The sequence below is a fragment of the Bacillus rossius genome, chromosome 6 (genome assembly GCF_032445375.1).
Source record: "Bacillus rossius redtenbacheri isolate Brsri chromosome 6, Brsri_v3, whole genome shotgun sequence".
NCBI lineage: Eukaryota > Metazoa > Arthropoda > Insecta > Phasmatodea > Bacillidae > Bacillus > Bacillus rossius.
Window position 1 is genome coordinate 25,777,684 of NC_086334.1, and position 18,272 is coordinate 25,795,955.

Consider the following 18,272-nt stretch of genomic DNA (forward strand, 5'->3'; position numbering starts at 1 on the left):
AACATCTAACCTCCATAACGATCAAATACACGAATAATACGAAACTTGTAAACACGAAATTTAATGTAGAAATATATTTTTAAAATGCCGAACGTAATAAATATACGCAAATTTTGTTTTAAATTACATTTCTGGACGCGAATCACAAGTAGTTTTTAAACCCGCCGATAGAATTCGCTGCCGCAGCAGCTACGTCAGCTATATAATCATTCGATTTGCAGAGCGGTATTTTAATTGTTATCTAATTTTGTAATAATTTCTGTTTTTATCATATATTGATTTCTCAGCTACAATACCTCAGACTGATTAAGGATTTTAATTTACAGTCGTAGAATAAATAACGATCATAAAATAAATAACCATAGAAGAATAAATGATATATTTAATAATATCAGTAAACAGAATAGTTTGACTAATAAGGTGTAAAAATGTATAATTCTTGAAACTATTCACAGCCCTTCCTTAAAAAAATACAGATATCTTAAAACAAGTACAATGCATAATTTTAGTTTTAAGCTTACCAAACAAAAAAAAATCTATTTTTGTCATGATTTTGGAAACAAAACTGAAAGAGTTGTAGAAATTAATTGTTATTATGAACTTTGATGATGGATTTTTTTATTGTGTGTTATGTATTTACGTGTAACAATAAGTTTACGTAAATGAATGTGTCATATGCATTTGTATGTGTTACGTTTTTTATTTGTTCCTGTCGTCCTGTTCATGATCTTCAGCTGGTGGATGGCACCAAAGAATTTATTCGACCTCCAAAATAAATACAACTTTTCACTTTGTGCTCTAATCTGAATTAATGTGTTTTTTTGTCAAATTAATAGCTTTTGAAACATTCAATAATTTGCGGAAGTATGAATAATGATTGAACGTAATTTAATGAGATTTTGATCGAGCCGTCCAAAATGTATAACTATAGGAAGTTTTGGTAATTTGTAACGCATTATTTAACGTCGAAAGAGCTTTTAGCGTTTCCATCGTGTACGCACCATTCTCGTGGAAGGACGACTTTGTTGTTGCCGGGCTGCGTGGCTTCACAACGTCGATTCCAGACGGCCGCCAGCGCCCGATATCCTCGTTCGCTTCTGACGTTTTCGCGCGGGAGGCAGCCGGCAAAGCGGAAAACGGATACGACGTCCACCATCATCCGGCTCTCTCCCTCTCTCTCTCCCCCCAATCATCTCTCCTCCTTCTGTACTTAGAGCCGCCACCTCCCCGGCCAACCCAGCGCATGTAACATTTACAACACTTTCTCGCATCCCGTGCTCTTTCCGCTCCTCTCTCTCTCTCTCTCTCTCTCTCACACACACACACACACTCTCTCTCTGAGCGCTCAGCATCCAGTCCCTGGCGGGTCGTGGCTGGCATTCTTCCTCCGAGGGGCAGCGGGGAATCGTGATACCCTCGAATATCGCATGGAGATATATATCTCACACGAGACTCGCCGGCACCAAGATTACGAGGTTTTCTCCCCTTGTAAAATAAAATAAAAAAAATCTTGAAGCTCGTGTTGTGTGTAGTGTTTGCTTGTAAGAAGTAAACTCTAAAACTACTGGACCGAATAATTTTTTTTATTAAAACCTTATAAAGATACATTATTACAGATGGACAGAGGCTTTGTTTCATTGTTTTAACAAAAAAAAATGGTTCCTTTGTTGTAGCAGGCCTTTTTTTTATTATTTAAAAAACTAATTTTTCATTAAAATTTAGAAATATTTCTTATTAAAACCGGAGATATACAGGTATTACTTAATAATCATGTCGAGACATGTACTTGGTGCACATGTGCCTTCTACGTATGTATATATTTATGTATCGCAAGTGAACATAATTTCGGATCTTTCTGTATTATCTGTACCATATTATCGTCACAGTACTGGTTAAATAAATTCTAATTTAAAAACTAGATTAAACCACATTAATTTAGATATTAGTTTTTTATAGCAAATCTTAAAATAAAATTTTCTCTGTTCATATTCTTTAGCTATCCGTGTGACAGCTAGTTTGATATAAATTACGAGTTGCATAGTTACTCTCACTATTTTTTCCAAAGCTTGTAATTCCAATTCATACTTTATTTATTTTCTCCAGAACAAAAAGGCTTGATTAGGAAAAATCTGTGATATTTATATGTCAGCTCTGCAATTATTTCTTTGTAAACATTTATAGTTACCGTCAACTTTTCACTGGTTCTGATAGGTTTCGCTATGAATACACATCTTTAATGTAAGTATAGCTTTATTTGTATTCTTCGATGTGATATTTGTTCAGGTATTTGCAACCAAATCTTTATTGGTGACTACAATTATGCATAGATGCTACAGGGAACGCGTTTTCGTTGTATATTATTGTACTCGTATATACTAATGTGAATAGAGACGAATTTCGATGGATTATGAGTCTTCAAGTACCGAAGTATTTTAAGATAAAGTGATTACCATTATTTATTTTCAGTAAATAACTTTTTTTTTTGCCGTGGACACTGAAATTTAGTAATAATATTTGTTTTTTATGTCGTACAGTAAAAATATGTAACAGACTAACGGTAAGAGATAAAGAATCAACAGCAAAACAATTGTTATCGGTTCAAGTATTATTGTTCGTGGTAGTTATAAAACGTTATTACTAAAGAATTAAGGTATTTGTAAATTATCTATAATCCAGCAGTTTTTTCCAGATTATTTTCTAATTTTCGGAGGGAAAGGTGGAATAAACGGTGGGAATAAACCATACATAAACGTACCACGGTTTGTACAAAAACAAGAAGCCCTACAAATTTGTAATAAGCTTTGCGTATTTTTTTTAGGCCAGTAATTTTCTACTCTTGAATGCATATAAGTTAATGTTTTATTTCGCATAGTGTTTTACAAACAATTTTCGATTGTTATGTTAGTGTCATTTGTTATTTTGAAAGTATTATTCAGTTTTTATTACTAAAATATATTTTATTATCAAATTATGTGCTTTTTAACCAAACCGACATGGTGCGATTAAAAAACTTACACACATACACACGCACATATAGTATAGATACTACAATGAAAGTTTTAAATTAAATGACAACTTTACGATCTATATCATTTATCTTGTTTATAGAGACTGTTTTTATTATTTACTACAGGTTTTATTGTTTTGTTGTTTATTCTCTTTTTAAAATACTTGCTCATTCGGAATGCCAACAGCAGTTATATTTCATTTTATATATTTTAGAGTGAGACATGAGGTACTATATTTACTTATCGTCCCGCTAGGGATGATAGTGTTCATGGACCTGTGAATATGGAAATGTTGTAACTTATCAACCTAGTTAGTACAACTACCCTAACGCTCCAATTTGAGTTTTTTTTTCCAAGTCATATATGCATTTAATTGCATGAATAACAGTTCTTCTGACACACTAAAAGTTTTTTTTGGGCATTGCAAAAATTGTGTATTTTAAAAAAAATCAAGCACAATAGTAACGATTATTTATATAAAATAGGTTCTAGTTTTTAATGAATTTTCTTATTTTCTCTGTTTAAGCTGACACTATGTATCTTTCAACTTAGTTTCATTACTTATTTTAATCTGTGTAAACTTAATTCTGTTTGTGTGTAGAAAATATATCTAGTTCTTTATTAAGTCGATATTCCCTCCCAAGCAAAATATTAGTATTGTAAATATTTGAGAAACCTAAAATCAAATGAAACTCTCCTGTACGTAAAAAGAGAATTTTTCAAAAATCATACATACCTATATGTGTTGTGTCGAACATAGTGTTTAAATGGTTATCGGTGTCTCGACGTCAGCACAAATATTTGCCTAGAGCTCTATGGAATTAAATATTAAAGTTTACAATCGCTTGTACCGACAGGTGGGTGGAAATGTGTAGTTTTTATATGTCATGAGAACAAATGATGAAGTTTAAATGTTTAAATATTTCATATTTGTTTGGGCTGTACGTGTGCATTTGGACCTTACGAATTTTAAAGTCAGACATGTTTTCGTGTGCTCTGTGTGTGTATTCACCCTGGATGTTTAAAAGAAGGAAATGATAAATCGGTTTAGTAAATACGAAAATGAACGATAGCCACGTTGCACGTTGTCGCGAAGGGGAGAACGTCGTCGTCCCGCGCTTGTGGACGTGTCAACGGGGTGATGTCGTGCGTGACTGCACGGTGACATCGCATCCGACATGGCGGGTCTCCCCCCTCCCCAGGTCCACCTGCCTTTCTCCGCTCTCCCGGGCCGTCCGACCTCTGACCTTTCTCAGCCAGGGCGCGCGCGGGGATGAAGCTGCGCCACTCTGCTCTCCCCGGGACCCCTGGAGGGGGGAGGGCCGGAAGAGGTATTTCTCCCGGGACCCGCGCGGGCCCCGGAAACAAGTGCAGCGCGCAATTTACCGTCGCCCCGCCCCTCCAAGCCCACCCGCTCCGGAGTTACTGCATTTCGACGTACATCCCGCGAGCTCTAGCACGCCGTGTGACATACGAGTAGACAAATAGGTTTATGAAGTGAGGGGGGGGGGATCACCCGTTACTCTACTGAAGGATTAATACTTGTAAATGTATATAGATTTTTAAGCATAAAATAAAAAGGTTTACTGTGCTTTTAAAGGTTAACCCCTTGTACCACATTTGCAATTTTAGTCGCTGTACAAACAAAACAATTTATTTACCATCACTTATTTTGCATGCAAAATGACGAAAGCATTCAGTTAACTTTTAGCTTTAAGCCATTCGTTCATTCATTCGCTATGGTGTATCGGAGTAAAATTATTACTATAAAAAACCGAAAAAAAAGAATATCCAGTGACTCAAAACCTGATAGATATAGGTATTATTAATTTCATCTCTACAACTGTATTTTTTTTTAATTGCGTGATGAAAATTGCTGTAATTTTTTATGTTAGTTTTAAATGTGAAATTCTAAATAAACTGGTTTAAAAACTACGAACTAAATAACCTCTTTTTAAAAATAAGGTGTTTGGTTTTCAACATGGCTTTGATAATGACAACATGTCCGCAAAAGTTACATTGGCCAATAATAGCGCGAATATTAGAATTTTGCTCGCATTTAGGCTTTACTCCAGTGGTTCAGAGTACGCGTGAATCTGGCGCTGTGCCGTTTAGAGTTAGCCATAAACAGTAGTAACCAGCAGTCGTTGTACAGCGAAGTGGGTGGTTAGTTGTGGTAGGTACGTTTACATGTTAGGCTTTAGGTGATTAGCGAAGAGTACGTTAATTTCCAACTCCTCTTTCTTCATGGTATCTTGCCAGAGCTGTTAGAAGATGTGCCACTTAATGCTAGGGACAACACGTGGTTTCTGCACGCCGAGACCCTAGCCCACTTCACATGTGCTGTGGGACAGTATCACAAACACATTTCCTGTACGATTGAGCCGCATTTAAAATCACGCCTATGAGATTCTTGATACTGGTTGAGATTTTAGTTGCGGAATTAAAAAAAAAAAAAAATCATAACGGTGGATTACGAACCTGTCCTTGATGTTCCACAAATATTCAGGAGCGTGCGTGACAAAATGCTTCACCGCTATAATGTTTTTTTTGGGGGGGGGGGGATATAGCTCTTGGAACATATGTTACAAAGGCGACATATATATTTGACACCGCAAACCTCCGCTCTCGCCGAGCAACCTGTGACTCACATCACCCTGTTCCCATGGCACACTGTGATCACGCATTCTCCTGGCCACTCGAGTGTCGCCTAGATGCGCGCGAAATTCAAATTTGCACGTTAATGTTCAGAGCTTGTAACTTTTCAGGGTTTCGTTTTGGACATATATTCCTAGACAAGAAATTTTTTTTTCAGTACTCCCTGCTGCTCTTTTAATTTATGTCCAGCGATTTCTAAACACTTGATTTGAATACGCAATTTTTTTACGTTGTGACAATGTAAAAGTGATTTGTTTTCTATATTTGTAAAATAATCAATTAGTCCAAAAAGCTAAAGGGATATTATAAATTATTATTTTTTAATGAATTTTTACGAGACGTACGATGTTTGAATAAAATTCCTTGTCGAAAATCAGGTCCAAACCCGGAGTTCAGTAATTTTCCAAGTCTTTTTCGCTTTTATTGGATCAGTTTAATTATTTTGTTTAAAATATCTGTCTTCAAGTGGAATGATTCGATAGTAAACGTAGCGGTGAGTGCGGAAACTACGTGTGATTCGCGTCAAGAAATGTAGTGGAAAACACAAATTTGCGTATATCTTTATTACTATCGGCATTATTTGAAAAAAAATATATATGTTAAATTTCGTGTCCGGGTTTCGTATAAGCGTATTTTAAACATTGAAATACACGAATTTTGCTCATTACCGAGGTTACATGTTACGCATTACCGGCGAGTACTGATAGACTAGCTCACTTTTTTTTTTGCGTCGTCTGGTTGGGTTGCGAGAACTCCATCGTACTTGATTATCTGAGGGACTTCAGAGAACAATTCATACCGATCTCATCTGCGACTTTTTTTGACGTGACAACGTCTAATAAATCGATGAACGCCGGCTGCACGCACGAAAAAGTGTCCTGTAACGCACATTGTCACGTTACGCTGTGTCCCGTTACGCTCATTGTACGCTTGCGCCGCATCTATCTCTCTTCCACTAGATTGAAACAACCATCGATTTTACTTTTTCGAGGCACATTAAACTTGAAACACTCCCATTCGTTTCCTACTTTTCCTATCATCGTCCTATCCTTAACAGAATAACACAGATTGGAAGAAAAATAGCGAACATGTATAAAAGTTATAGCTAAAATAATCTGTTCGTTAAAGTAATAAACAAATTTGAATTAATGAGTGCAAGTAAAAGTAAATTTATCAATTAAATTGTAGATTTCATTTCACTCCTTATTTGTATCCATACAAAATAGTGATAATTCAATAAAAATGATTCAATTTTATTCATAAAAGTATGCAATAATTTCATCAATGTTTTGTTATGAAGTTGTCACGTTAAACTATCGTCCGTAAACCGACTTTACAGACAACCATTTTTTTTTCTTTACTTTTCTTTCTTTACGACCCCAGAGCCGGTGACGTAGGCTACGCGGGCCGCGGACACCCACGCACCTCATCTCTAGCCCGCTGTTGGGGCCCAGGCCAGACCGCTCCGCCCCTCTTGCTGCCGACGCTGCTTCTCTACACCGTGAACTTCTTCGTGAAGACGGAACAGAATCATTCACGTATACATTACAGATGATTGTAAAGTCGCACATTTAAACTGAAAACAAATTTACCACTACAATAGTATTCGCAGTAATACTGGGTTTATGCTTTTGTGTTATCCCAGTACCTCTGATGGTTAAAAGTTATTTGTAAACAGTTCCCTGAATAGTTTTCTAGTTTTATCTGCGCACGTAATAAACACAATGAAACAAAATAAAGGCCAATAATTTAATATTTGATAATATTTTCCATGATTTAAAAATATATATGCTTGAATGAAACTGCATTAAAATATAAAATTATGCGCCAATTTTCGTAAGAAATATTAAGCATTATCATGAAAAAAAAAGAAATTTTATGTATGCAAATAACCATAGCTATGTAATGTACAAAATTACAATACCTATCTTGTAATAGGTATTATAAACTATTTTTTTTTTGCTTTTGGTTGCCAAAGTAATCTTTTGTAAAATTATTAAAGACTATATTTTTTTTCCCTGTGTAAGCATCTTCCTTCCTCGCCTGCTCCGAACCGAAGTGCACCGACGTCACGCTACCGGAGCCACCTGGGGTTTGTTAAGCCGGGCTTACTCGCTCTATGCGCTCTGCGAACCCTTTTTTAAGTCCCGCTCCGTGAAGCCCGCTGCCGTAACTCCTCTGCCCCTCCAGTTGTTATTCACCAGCGGTTTACTGCCCGCGTGAATATTTCAACGGGATTCGCCCTGCGACCCGCCGTTAGGAAGGTATTGCTTCCTCGGCCGCAGTATTTCACGTTCGGTCTGATCGATGATACGGATTACCCGCGCGGCTGGCCGTAGATCAAATGTTTTCATTGTTCAAGCCAAACGGAATGGTTGTATGAGCTCCTCAGCGAGTGTTTTAAGTGAAATTGCATAAGTAAACAGTTGTTTGTGTAGCCAGAGATGGTGGGATTCGAAGAAACAGACTCTTTGATAGGACTTTTTTTATACCAAGCTTCTGGAAATTGCGAGTAAAAAAAAATAATGAGCGCAACTTTCAGCAGTAGCCAGAGATGTGTAACATCTAACCTCGGTTCCGAGCAAATTCACGTGTCTTCATGATAAAAATACATTTATAATACGAAACTTGGACACGAAATTTAACTTAGAATTCTTCAAAATAACGCCGAGTGTGATAAATATAACGCAAATTGTGTTTTCAACTATATTTATTGACGCGAACCACACGCAGTTTCCGTAAACACCGCTAAAAATTCGTTGACGGAGCAGTTACGTCGACTATCGAATCATTTGATTTGCAGAGCGAAATTTTAAACTTTATAATTAAACGGTTCCGACAAAAGCGAAAAAGATTTGAAAAAATACTGAATCCTAGATGTTGACCTGATTTTTGCAAGATATTTTGTTAAAATACTGCCCATATTGTTCAAATTCATTAAACAATTAATAGTTTAAAGTTTCTTTTTGGCTTTATGAACTTCGTTTGACGCCATTCGTCGCAGATGGCATCACCGTGTTTACACATTTCCGTTCCATGCGACTTCAGTTCCGTTCATGAAATTACTCCCACCAAATGCCGTATACCGAGAGCAAAGATGTTACACATATTTAATGAAAGTAGAAGCAATGCATTTTGTGATATTGCAGACTATAATAGATGGTTACTACAATTTTTGTTTATTATCTAGTGCAAATTTTAAAGGCAAATGGATGATATTGGACGAAGGCGAATGTCCTTCTTATGTATCTTGCGGAGCCCATAGAATGTCGGGGTTCTGGCATCTTTGACAATTAGATGTTTTTAGGAGTCTTCGTCTAAGGTTAACTCGGTGACCAATTTATTTGTAGCTGATTTTATTTGATTTATTGGACTATTCTTGACTGTTGCATACGTAGGTTCAGGCGAGAGTATTAAAACGCAGGAGAACTTGCAATAACCTCAGTAGGTAACTATACCCTGATGATGGCGACTGCAACGTCGACCGAAACGTTTGTGATATATTCGCCTTGGACGCGGCTACAACCCAGAAACCAAGCAACTTCGCATTAAGCTTATAGATTAAATGAAGGATTATTATCAATTAAATTAAAAATTAAGTGTAAATAAGCTTTCTAAAGTATCACTAACGAGTTCTTCGACGAATAAAATATTAGCTCAAAATATAAATCTTGCGATAAATGTCACAAGGCCTCCTAAGGATCTAGATAAATTAAAACTTTCTGACATTTAGAGTGGGTGAATTGCACAACTGGTCTAATGTTTCGTGGTAATTTAGAATTATTTTCTAAGTAAAGAAATTAATTTTTCATAACTAAATTTAATTTGGCCCTACGGCTTCATATCATGATATATACTATATCTAAAGGAACGGATATGACTGAGGGTTTCGACTTCTACGAATCTCCATCACCGAGTCTCAGAGATGCCGCCACACGGAGCGACTCAAACCTCGGTCGGCTGCAGAGTCCCTGAGTCACCGCAGCATCCGTATATTAGGTTCGGCGTCGAGAAGCGGCCGAACGACTGCCGCCCTCCTTTTCCCCCTTCCTGGAGTTTTCATTTGCTGACGGCCGGCGGAGGTATTAGCAGTCCCTCCCGCCTCGCCCCGCTGCCCCGCCCGGATCACACCGGCTTACCACAGTCGGGCCGCCCCTGATCCCCTCTTCTTCTTCGCGGCGAGGATGGATGTCTGTCGCCGCTGCGGGAGATCTACGCGCGCGACGCCCGGTGAAAATTTACAACAACAAAAAATTTGGTTGTCTGTAAAGTCGGTTTACGGACGATAGTTTAACGTGACGTCATAACAAAACATTGATGAAATGATTGCATACTTTTATGAATAAAATTGAATAATTTGTATTGAATTATCACTATTTTGTATGGATACAAAGGAGTGAAATGTTATCTACAATTTAATTGATAAATTTACTTTTATTTGCACTCATTAATTCAAATATGTATGTTTATTACTTTAACGAAGAGATTATTTTAACTATAACTTTTAAACATGTTTGTTATTTAACTTCTTCCAATCTGTGTTAATCTGTTAAGGATAGGACGATGATAGGAAAAGTAGGAAACGAATGGGAGTGTTTCAAGTTTAATGTGCCTCGAAAAAGTAAAATCGATGGTTGTTACAATCGAGTGGAAGAGAGATAGATGCGGCGCAAGCGTACAATGAGCGTAACGGGACCAAGCGTAACGGGACATTGTGCGTAACGGGACACTTTTTCGTGCGTGCAGCCGGCGTTCATCGATTTATTAGACGTTGTCACGTCAAAAAGGTGTTCTCATGTTGCAAATACACTTATACTAAGAAACTCAGACACGAATAACACAGAATTCTTTAAAATATTGCGCAGCATTATAAATATTTACACAAATTTAGTTTTCAACTACACTGCTTGACGCAAGTCACACGTAGTTTCCGCACTCATCGCTAGAATCATTCGATTTGCAGAGTGAAATTTTAAACTATATGATGAAACGGCTCCGATACAATCGAAAAATATTTTAACAATATCAAACCTAGACATTAAACAGTTAATACTATAAAGTTTCCCTTTTGATTTGTGCACTTTGGTTCGCGGCACCCGCCATAGATAGCAGCACCGTCTGCCGTATGTTACACATTTACTTCCCTTTACTTCCGTTACATTCTCTAAGTTACTCCAACCAAATGCCGTATATAAAGAGCTTAAACGTTACACACATTAAAAAAAATCGGTGCATGGCCACCAAGCGAGTTAGCAGTGAAACTTCACACATGAACAATTCACAATACATAATAACACAAAACATGCAATAACTTACTTGAACGTTAAAACTAGATGATACAGCACTTGATAAAGATTCACGCTGGTTGGTTAACAGTTGGGATAAACATGGTGACGAAATAATGTGCAAAGATTCCTACAGTTTTCTGACTCTTTACTTTAATTTGTTATTTCCTCTTCCCGCTTTCCACTCATTAACGTTGCATTTTTAGTTAAACTCTGATGAGTTAGCCTTTGACTTACCCTACCAACAGTAAAACAGTTTCACTTAAAAAAATACTGCTGTTCTACTTACTTTTTTTTCGTGTTAAAAGCCATACTTACACTTCATTTACGTATAATTTTTGTTTTATAGTAAACGAATAAGTTTTGTTTAGCCTAACATGTGACGTTACGCTTAATAGACCGAAAATGAAACAGAAGAGTAAAGGGCTAATTTAGTCATTAATCATGCAAGTAAAAATATCTTCATTTAAAAACTTGTCACTGGAAAAAACATGAAAATATATTTTAATTCCAGCTTCATAAGATAATATTCCTACAGATCGCACAACTACTTACCGTCTTCACTAATATATTTTTTTCCCCTAAACTATGTGGATTTAAAACCGTTGTCTGCAGATTTGCGAAAATTCCCCGTGGACTCCCGGATGCTACGACACTTCCGATCGGTTTCGGAAAGATAAACTTTTATTCGTGGGAACATTCACTGATGCGGAAGTCGGCACGGCTTTCAAATCCAGATTACGAAAGCTCTTCGCCTGCCGCTTCGCTCCGCCGCAACCCGCACTACCGCTCGGCGGGTTGCATCTTCGCCCCTTACTACCCCTTTAGACGCGCCTCGCCCCGAGGATAAGACCTGGCTTACAAAATGTCTCTCCTCGAGTTGCCTTTCGTCTTCAGTGCCTGCGTGTCTTGGAATAAAGTTAACCTACAAATAAAGTGCCGTCCTTCAAGAACTATTTTCAACAAAGTTAAATGAGATCCGAAAAATTTCGAGTAGCACTAAAACTTTATTATACCACTATATAATTAATTATATTCTGATAATTTTATCATTGATTTTTAATTTTCTGCAATCACGCTTTCATTATAAAGAATAGCGAGGAGTTTTCGACACAGGGTCATTTTAATAGTTTTACTTAATATTGTGCTGTAATATGTAACATTTATTTCTTAGCATTAACAATTAATTTTATTTAACTGATTTTGAATATTTTAAAAAAAATTAACTAAGAGAAAAATAAAAAGGCCAACATTGCACATATGTTTGAATAAAATAGTTATTTCTTCCTACTGTGCCAATGAAATACAACAAATAACTTTATTTTTATTATTGACTTGCTAACTAACATCATTATGTCAACTACTGAGTACAGAACGAGAAAATAATTGAATATTTTGAAGTAGAGTGGTTCTACAGCAATTTATTTGAATAGGGGATGTGAAAACAACGGAGGAAATCAAAACCATTATTCCCGTTATCAAATCCGCCGCATAAGGATTGGTGTGAATTATGCTATTGCATGAACATCCCAGTCAAATATATTTTTTTTTAAATAGTGTTAAATGTGTAAGCCTTTAAAACATATAATATTTTTCTCGTTTTAAGTCATGTTTTGTTATTCAGCGTCTTTTGGTGACGAAATTTATTTTATATGCAGGAATATAAATATTTATTGACCTATTAACTTTTGTGAGTGTTGCACAAGGTTCAGAGTAAACGAACCTGGATCTTTTAGGCTTGCAGAGAATCCATTATTAATAAAACGTCTGCCAATTTTAGTTCAGTAATGTAAGTTTTTTTTGGAGCTAAAAGGGTAGATACATACAGATTATTAAAATCAATATTATTAAAAACATAAATAGTAGGAACTGGTAGAATATAGTATTCAATAATTTCCCTTATAACTCTAAAAGTACAACGAAAAATAAAATCTTCCTTTGGTAATCATATTAAGTAAATTTTATCTATAAGTAAACAATATTCCATAGATTTTTTTTAGAAACTATTACTTATGATAGATACATTGGTTATGGACAGTTCGACACAAAAGAACTATACCTGGAAACATCTAATTTTACAGTAGCATGAGTTGGTTTACATTTTTTTCTTTTATTTTATCATAACGATGAACTGTGTTTTTTTACATAATCATATTATATATCCATTACAATTATGTTATATATAAATTACAAATTGTTTTTAAAATGTTTTTTTTTCTTTTTTAACAATGATAGTTTAATGTTAATTTTAAAATTAATTTTTTTTTGTTGCTTTGTAATATGTGTATGAAATATGATTGCGTGTTTAATGCGTTATACGTTTTTCAATTAAATTATAATTTTAAAATTTTTTCAGTATTTTTTTATTGTTTGCAACTTGAAATGAAGGCTTGTCTGGAGAGGAAAGCAGACGGCAGCCATAACTTCCCCGCTGGAACTGCCATCGCTCCTCGCGCGGAACTAACAGCGCAGCGCCCTGACGCGGGACCGAGCGGGGAAGGTGCGAACCTGCTCTCGACAGGTTTTCCGAGAGTATCACTGCGCTCGCTCGGAATAGCAGCGCGCGTTTTCGCAGCTGTTCGTTCAGGCGCGGTGAGAGCTTTGTCTTCAAAGTCCGGCGCCTGATTCGCCGCTTCCGAAAACCCCGTCATCCGAACCTAACACAACGCGTTTCGTGAGTCTCAGCCCGTGTCTTTGAACGAGGTGAGGATTTTATTTTAAGCGCTTTATTTCACGGAGGAAAACCAACACAGGGACTAAAGAAAACATCGTAAGATGAATTGCTTTTTAATTAATTTTAAGATGAAAGCGATACGAGGATAATTCAAAATTAAAATACTACAACAATACGTTTTTATTATAATATTCAATTTTCCACCGTAGATAAAAAAAACTTCAGGTTTAGTTAGTATACACTCAAACACACAAAAACGAAAGTTTATTAGGCCTATTTTATTTTTCGTGCCAGTTTTCTCCATGTTATTATGAATAGATTTTTCGTGTACTGTACGGATTCTTGCTGTCAAATTATATTGCTAAATAATCTGTCATTTTCTATTTGTAGTTTGCAAACTGGTTACCGATTTTGGAGTCTACATTTTATATAAGATGCAAAGTATGCGACAAAAGGTCTGATTTTGCTTTGTGTTTTACCGATGTTATATTTATCATCAAACTGTCAGATATACTATCAGGTCGTAAAAATTGGTGATTAAAAACATGTAATGAGTTAAACTTTGCGTAATTTTGGATATCTAAAGTACGTTTTACTCTGACATATTTAAATGTTTAATGGAGTGAAATGGAAAGCGATCAAATAGTAAATAAAAATCATTTTCTATGAAAAAATTACAAAACACGCTCCAATTTAAATGATTGAGTATGGAATTCAGATAATTTTCTTTTCACAATGAGTTTTCATTGATATTCAAAATTATAATCCCCCCTCCCTAACGTTTTACAAGTCACCATAATACAACTACATGATTGCGAAACAGTAATTATTAACTAGGAATGTTTTGTGTCTTATTCCCACTTTGAAAGTTGAGACAGAAATAATATTTTGTTTCTGAATGGAGTAGCACTATCATTCGCGCCGATTCCTAAATACACCTAAGAATGTTTCACAGATTTTAATGATATTAACTAAATAAAAAGTTAAGCGCTCATTTTTATTGAAGCAGACACCAGAGGGTCGTGTAGTTTCAGGTTTAATAATGTGACACAAGCATAATGTAAACACCATTTATCTTTATTACAGTGATTGATGAAACAGGTATACGAATTTTGGCCCCGAAGTTTTGGTTCTTACACAGTAAAGTCTCTCTCATCTCATCCATCCTCCCAAAAAATCCATTAACCTCAAAATTATCTTCATCTGCCATTTGGATTTCTTTGTTTTGCTTGTTCCATAATTCAATTTAGAAATGTCACGGAAATAAGGCAGTAACAGCTAAGATGTTATAATTGCTTGGATGTATGTGCACATTATTTGAATTTCTAGCTAGTATTTTGGTGCAATTGCGTAGGATAATAATGCAAGTAGCGTATATCTGGCAACAAAAGTTTCTACAACACATGATGTGAAATTATTCTTTTGCAGTGAAACATCCGTTGGAATTGTCTTAAAAAATAAGTGCGAGTTCTTATGTACGCGCGCTAGAAGTTATACTTACTTGACGTAATAAAAAACTAACTTGAATTTTGCATGTCAATAATTAATTAAAATAAAATAATAATTAAAGTAAGTTATAGTGATATAATAAACACAGTTAGTATAGTATACATTCAATCATTATTAAAAATAATCAGTATTAAATATTAATATAAATACATGTATAAAATATATTTTTTAATTTAGTAAAATAATCTAAATAAATTTTAATTAATAATGTTAATCAATAAATATGCTTCATGTTTATTCTGTGTAATAATTTATAAATTATAATGCAAATATATCCATAAGGGAACATAAACTCACAAATTCTTCCATAAAAAACGCTCAGGACAATACTAAACCTTCAAAAGACACTCCCTGCCAGCGACAGTGGAAGCTTACAAGCAATGCATACAGGAACGTAACCTCACTTATACAAAACACTTGAAAAATGTTATAAACACAATTTATATCACTAGTATTCACAATAATTAAATGTTTTTAATGATAATGGCCAGTATTCAATATCAGTCACTAAAGTAGATATATGATTTGCAAGCACATATAGAGTTTTTTTGTATGTAGCCTTTTTTTATCCTTGCAATTTTTTGTTGCATGCTGCGCGTGCATCGTAAAATTTCAATCTCATAATTGTTTTTAAAAAATGGGTGCGTGGCCACCACACATGTTAGAAGTGAAATTTCACACATAAGAGAGATATGAAATTTTAGGGTACTATAATATTTGAATGCGTTGAAAATAGACTTTTATTTATTATTTACTGTACAAGTCTTGAAAGGAATCTAAAAATAAATTAATGGGTTAATTATATCTAAAATATAATACATAACCTTATTGGAAACAATCATACTAATTGTCACATTTATTATGCTGGCACCGGATATTAACTTAGAGTCAAGGGTTTCTAGTTGTGAATTACGAGTTGCGAAAGTATGCAGAAGTAAGTTAAAAGAAATATGAAAAAAAAAATGTAAACGTTTACAAAAGTATACGAAATTATGTGCTGCTGTTATCATCTGTAACAGTCTGTAAAGATGTTTCAAATCAATACTTTAAAAAAAAATTATTGTTCTATCGAGAAATATTCGTTACATATGTTACACACGTTAACTTCGTCACCTACTCACTTCCGTTACACCGTGACACTTCAGAAATGAAGACATGCGAATGCATAACGGGCGGGTGTTCTCGATAGCCGTGATCGCTGAGGCATCACGCTCACTTGGCGAGAGTTGTGGCTTCGATCCAAACACCGACGCGTTACTCATACTTCGTGAGCACCGAGTCTGTTTCGAAGTGGTTCGGAGCCCACAATAATCGAGGCCCCGTCGTCTTAAACCTTCGTGTGCAGCCGAGCGAAGTAAGACCGCAAGGGGCTTATCCTAAGTTTAATGTTATATTCATTGAATCATCACAACAGCGCAGCGGTAGAACTCGATTTCGAGATGACTCTTTGTATTTAAGTATTTACTCATCTTAATAGGTTTGGTAACTTGGGAAACGTGACGTACGGGGGAAAAAAATCAAGATTTACGTCATACTTATTAAATAGAAATAAAACTTTTCGGTGACTCCATGCCCTCTCGTTCGGAAACGAGTTAGCTATAAACTATTTTCGACGTTTTCACAAAGAAACTGAAATAGCGAAACTGTCGACAACGAAAGATAGTCGATAAGTAGGGGCAGGAAATTGTTCGCGAATAAAGTTGAACGCCTATCAGACTGCAACAAGGTACACGCGCACCTGCGGTTTCTTCCTTGTTATTGGTGGCCGTCTGCGAGAGGAGTAGTTTTTTTTGTAGTTATTTGGCTGAGCCACTCAGGACACATTTGCTTCCGCGATGAATTACCGTGATTGGTGTTTTAACAATCGTCATGTACCCCAAAGAAACTTACCCAATCGCGAAACACAGTCGATGCTACAGTGTTTTTAACTTACAGCTAGTCTCGGAATCTTTTCGCGAGATACGCATGGGCCCTATCGATAAGTAACGAAGCATTTCCCCGTAACGATGAACCCAAGAGCGTGAACTCGTGAGAGAAGACGTGAGTCCGAGCCTCGAACCCACAGCCGTCGACGGGCGGGAGGCATGCCGCGCTGTCATGGCGTCGCGTCAGGACACGGCGACCCGGCTTAGGGCAGCTGCCCCGCCCCGCGGGATCGATGGGCGCGACCGTCCCGCGGCGCACGCACGTGCTGCGAGGTGGCCTACATCGCAGGGGTCAAGGGCTCGCGACCCGAGATCACGCCCAGTCCCGCCTACAGCATGGAGATTGGTATTTCGTCTACATGCACATGTCACTACGAGTACTGGGAAAGTTTGATTCTGAGTGACTTATAAACTTTCAGAACAGATGTGGGATACCTGCTTTAACCAATTTGAATCAAACTAAATTAATTTTGTGCAGAATATAAATTGTGAGCTATATAAACAACGCTCGAAAATTAAAAAGTTACGATATAACAACCTCGAGACGAAACTACGAAGAATAGTGCGGAAAAAAATAAATTTTGGTGGTGTATGACAAATTTATGAAACGACGATTATAATAAAGAACATCTTGTGAGGATTCCCACAAGCAGCCACTCGCCGGTACCGAACAGACCAGACTCTGCAGGGAGAGAAAGGCCGTCCGGCCTAGTATGAGTGCGGGCATCCCGGATAGTAATAAACCGTGGCCCAATTATTTTTTACTTCCCATCTACACGAAGTAACCACGAAGTGTCCCGATCCAGCCTACCCCAATTTGTTTTTTCTTCTACTTTGTGTTGATATATCGGTGACGGCGCCGCCGTTGGAGACTGACAGAATCAAGATGGTCGTCCAATGAAACTGGAGAAGCGGTCGTCCATGAAACCATCGCCCCAGAATTAGCCTCGAGTATATTGGCAAACCGCGGGAAACAGTAATTAAAAAGACGAAACTGTTATCTGATACTGGGTCCCTCTGAAATACAATTCTAGAGTCTTAACACTGTGCCACCTCGCTCTATAAGATGTAAAATGTCTCTTCACTGACATAATTTGAATGAGGGAAATAATATGTGAACCAAGTAACTTATAAGTAGTTTAGTACGTTAGAACTAAAATAATTTACAAAACATAAATGAACCGGGTTCGATTCGCGACGGAATTCAACTCGC

At 36.4% G+C, this 18,272-nt stretch overlaps 1 protein-coding gene across 3 annotated transcripts in view; it reads left to right on the plus strand.

Annotated features, from left to right (window-relative positions):
* LOC134532892 (solute carrier family 12 member 6) overlaps nucleotides 1-18,272 on the plus strand; it is a 474,522-nt gene that overhangs the window by 130,825 nt on the left and 325,425 nt on the right. The gene's annotated exons all lie outside the window — the stretch shown is intronic.